Genomic DNA, 5,262 nt, shown 5'->3' on the forward strand with positions numbered 1-5,262 from the left:
TCCCCCGCCAACCCCTCCTCGCGCACATGACGTCACCGCGAAAGGCTGGGCAGTGACGTCACCCGCCGCTTTGTTCCCCCACGGTCGAATGACATCGCGACTTGAAGCGATGGGCGATGACGTCATTTGCACGCGAATTTTGCCAGTGCCCGCCCCTTTGACGAGTTAGGCGGTGACGTCACACAACAAAGGTGTTTCACGCAGGTGGGCAGGGGGGGAGTCATTGTGGCATGGCTGTCTCCTTTTGTGGCAGGGCTGCCCCCTTTTGTGGCAGGGCTGCCCCCTTTTGTGGCAGGGCTGCCCCCTTTTGTGGCAGGGCTGCCCCCTTTTGTGGCAGGGCTGCCCCCTGTTAAACTGTCCCCTTTTGTCCGATCCACTGCTGGATGAGGGCCTCGGCTCGCGCGGATTACTGGACGTCTGTGGGGGGACAAAAAGCGCTTTGTAGCTCATCGGATTCCTCCAGTATAACGATTCTGATTTGAGGAGACGCGCAAGTGCAATTGTTTTGTGTGCACTGCCCTCTGCTGCTCCCCCATCGCGTAGAACCGAACCCCCCCCCCCCCCCATGACAACCCAACACAACCATCTTTTGTGCACGTCCAGGGAACGTGGAAAGTTGAGCTGACCGCTGGCTTATGAAGACAGTTTTTGCTCAGTGCATAGCTTGTCTTATGGTTGTTATTGTTTGACTTGCATCCCACTGGGATTTTTTGCACAGCGTTGAAATAGTGCTTTTTCTAGAAGACTTTGCTGTTTTTTCCATGATTTTTCTGTTGCGTGTAGTCACTTTAAGATGTTTCTTGTTCATGGTTTTTTGTTGTTGCGGTTGCAGCAATATTTTGCTGTCTTTTCTTGGATTTTCTGTTTGCACATAGTCACTTTAAGATGTTTCTTGTTCATGTTTTTGTTTTTTTGTTTGTTGCGGTTGCACCCGATTCAAGAGCCGAATGGCTCACAGGGTTATACCTACTAAATGAAACTGAAAAATTGAAAACGTATGCAAAAAATCACGGTGAGATGCAAGCTTGGAAGTACTGCACATAGAAAGAGGAAGGCGTATATCAGAGAACAAATACAAGTTAGACACATCATATAGGGCGCCACGGAGGGCGAGATGTTAACTACCTCGCCTGGTGTAGGTTCGACCACGACCCTGACGCCTGTATTTTTGGAGTTTGCATGTCTCTATGTGGTCCTCCGCTTTTTCCCTCCACATTTAGAATCATGCGTTTAGAGTACTTGGTTGCTATCAATTTCCACTTGATGAGCCACTTCGTTGACCTGTAATTTGTGGCCAGATCGCCTCTGAAAAGAGCTTAAAAATCTCAGTGGGCCTTATCTGATAAAATAAAAAATAGCTTAGTTTTAAATAGTTTATTGACAGTTAAGGAAAGTGAGCTTGGGCAGGACATACCACAATAAAGGATGATGGCCTATGATCTAAGAGCATAAAACATTCGGTAACTGTGGTCATTCTCACAGCGGCGTTGGGCTTGCCATCGAATGAAGACGGTCACCATATCGTGTGCTTTCAGATGCGCTTCTGCGTTCGTTTGGAACACTCTTCCTTCCGATTAGGAAGGCACTGGAGCTATGCACTTTTAAATCTAGATTGAAAACGAATTTCTCTAGAACTGCTTTTTGTGTTTAGTTGTTCTCCCCACGCACCTCCGATTTCCACGATTGGCTATGTACGCTGCGAAAGACATTCAACATACATACAATAACGATGGAGTGGCAGCCAATGGATGAAACCCGTCCGATAGCACATCTAGTGAGGAAATGGAGTGAAGAAATAGTGTCCTTGGTGGATTGTTGCATCACAGAATAGTGAGAGATAGCGGTGGTTTGGGGAGGCCTTCCAACAGTAAATTGAGCACGGCTGTTCATTGTAAATTCAATGATTATAACATGTGTATGTAATTGTTGAACCATTAATTAATCATTACAAAAACATTTAATACACCCCACAATCACTACGGGCATGATCATACACAGATAAGTGTAGACTCTGCAAGCGTGGAACACTAGCCTCTGGCGCACCCTTGTCTTCTAGATGAGAGGGAACAAGTAATGTGGCCTTAACGTGGTTCAGAAATGTCACAATGATTTCCTGTTCAAATGAGCATCGAGGCGTTACTCATCTCCTAGTGACAGCCCTAGAAGAGTGATGGAAATTCAAAATTCCTATGGTGCGGCTGAGTCTATCCATAGGACAATCACTGTTGACCTCCCAACAAAGTGGTAATTGTTATATCGACCCTGGAGGGATGATGAGTCAACCACCAACCAGCATTTGACCTCTTCTCATTGTGAGCCACTCACTCTACCACTTAGCCGAAAATAAGCAACCTCAAATCTGGGCTGCAGGCCTCTTGAACACACTTGCTTGAACATTGTGCGTACACATCAGAAGCATAATTGTTTTGTTGAGAATTCATTTAGACTTGCATATATATGGGACTTTATTTGTCTGACTGCATTGTTTCATGTTTAATATCTATAGTACTAGAAATTATGCATATCTTATATACAGAAATCTGCAGGTCAAACCCATAGACAGTTCTTTGAGAAATGAAGTACTGCACATGTGATTCTCCCTCTAACTGCCTAATAGTCTTTGTTGGCACAAGAATGATCTATTATCATGCCATACTCGCGTGACAACGCCAAAGCCATTTATGCCATCACTACTCGCCATCGCTCCTACGTTATGAGTATTTCACCATCAAGTTATGCCTCTCAAATCAAGTTTTATGCCTTTGGTGACAAAAAGTCCATCAAGTCACCCATGAGCCAAGGAGCTTGACAAATGCTTGACAAAATGCACCATGGGCAGTATTCACCAGGGACAGAAAGCTTAGCGTATGTACTCTCTGTTTTATACACACAATTTACATTTATTGTCACATTTCCTAGATGTTTCATGTCACATTGCTCACCCCCTCAATGCTATTCTCTGTTAACGACCTGTTTCCATGCATAAAACGCTTCCATGGTGAACTTATTATATATATTTGTGATTTGGAAATAAAATTCTGTAAAAGTCAGTGAGAATTTGGTTGGTATCAGATAAGCAATTGTTGGGCCAGTGGCTCAAGAGCTAAATAATCACTGTAAAAGCCTCATCACCACCACCATTCGGTTTAATGTCTCCCCGTGGTCAGCAACCTCTGATTGCCACTCAATTGCCTGCCTCAGTAACCTACCATGCTCCATCCATCCATCACACGTGTCCCACCCACCACAAACTTCTCTCCATATATTTACAGAACTTTCATCTGCAGTAATTTCTTACCACATTCTATTCAGAACTTTCAAGTTGCTCCCCACGTGTAAATTGATTCATCATGTATAGCTGCGTGCTCCGTGGTGCACGAATCAGAGAGGAGCCCAGCACACGAACCACTCGCACGCGCCTCGCGCACCCTTCTGAACAGACTATTCGTAGAAGGTGCACACATACCCCAACAAATACACTTCATATATAACACGCATGAATACGAATGTAAATACATGTTCTGTTTTCCAAATATTGAATTCAGATACCAACGTAATAATTAATCAGAATATTTATTTATACCAATCAATCACTCACAAAACCACCAACCCACCCTCTCCAGCTCTCACACACACAATAACTCATTCACCAAGCCATGCTGGCCTTCACAGGCGCTCGCTAACAGCAGGTCCTGCGGGATATTTGTCTTTGCGTGAGTGTGTAAATGTGGGAAGCGGTAGTGTCGTGATGAACACACTTCGCCACGAAGTCGGCCAACCAGTTAGATTCCCGCTCACGGCAATGACCAGTGACGATTGTCTGAATCAGCTATGGCCTCGCCTAGGTCGATCACTGTTACAATGTTTTATAGCTATATTTTGGTGATTTTGAAAACGTTTTGGTTTAGCCATGTTTGTTTGTTGTAGTACAGAGTTAGCCTGATAACTTGAATCTAAATTGTCTTATGGTTGTTATTGTTTGACTTGTATCTCACTGGGATTTTTGCACACAGCGTTGAAATACGGTGTTTTTTCTGGAAGACTTTGCTGTTTTTTCCTGGATTTTTCTGTTTGCGTGTAGTCACTTTAAGATGTTTCTTGTTCATGTTTTTGTTTGTTGCGGTTGCACCCGAGTCAAGAGCCGCATGGTTCACAGGGTTATACCTAATAAATGAAACTGATTATCTATTGACAAAAAAGGTCATATATGACATGTTTTACTGTTGGTTCAATTTCTTTCTTTAAGATTAGCACTTTGCATTTTAGTTGTCATCAATGATCTTTTGTAAAGCTCCTAGAAGTTTACGTAGTCTAAAGATTATTGTTACCCTTTTCTGTTGCATTTGTTTACCAAGTTCATCACTAGCGTTATGCTACAGTGCACTACAGTACATGGCATCGATATTTAAGTTTAATATTTCAATAATCAGATGCAGAACCATTCTTTTTTCACGTACATGTATGTTCAACTTATCTCGCACTATACGTAGCCAACCGTGCTAATCGGAGGTGCAGCTGCGAATTTAACTCATGTAACCAGGATCGTTTCAGTGACCTAACCACTGCGCCACTGCTCCATGAACATAAAGACGCCTGAAGACATCACAATATAGAAAACTGGTTCTGCTTTTTCCTATAATTTATACTATTGCATTGCAGATACAGAATCTATGTTTCACACCAATACAGTCAGCCCGATTCATTTTTACATACTTGTTTCATTCATTAATTAATCACTTCTTGCCGTATTCCGTCATTCACCCGGGCATTCTAAATCCAGTTCACCATGGAAGTCCAGTTTACCACGGACGCCCAAAGGATGATTGGTCTCCGCAGACCACTGTTGTTGGTCATGCTTATTTTTACCACACTTAATTCTAGATTTGAAGCTTTCGTGACTGCAAGGATTCATACTCTTAGTTTTTTTCGGTAAAGTCACGTAGGTAAAAAAAAATACAATAGAAATAATAATAGAAACAAAATAATAAATCACGACGTTTCGGAGGCAACACAAGTCTCCGTCATCAGGTGGGACCGTCACAGCACTTGAGACTTGTGTTGCCACCGAAACGTCGTGATTTATAATTTAATTTCTATTTTTTTTACCTACGTGATTTTACCACACTGGTCATTAAAGTGTGGTGAATCAATCAACCCATTCATTCATTAATATCCCCCACCCACCCCCATTCATTCATTAATATCCCCCACCAACCCCCCATTCATTCACTCGGAGAATTCAACCCCCACGTGTCACTTCCG

Source organism: Lampetra planeri, chromosome 4, assembly GCF_965212315.1.
Source record: "Lampetra planeri chromosome 4, kcLamPlan1.2.h2, whole genome shotgun sequence".
Lineage (NCBI taxonomy): Eukaryota > Metazoa > Chordata > Hyperoartia > Petromyzontiformes > Petromyzontidae > Lampetra > Lampetra planeri.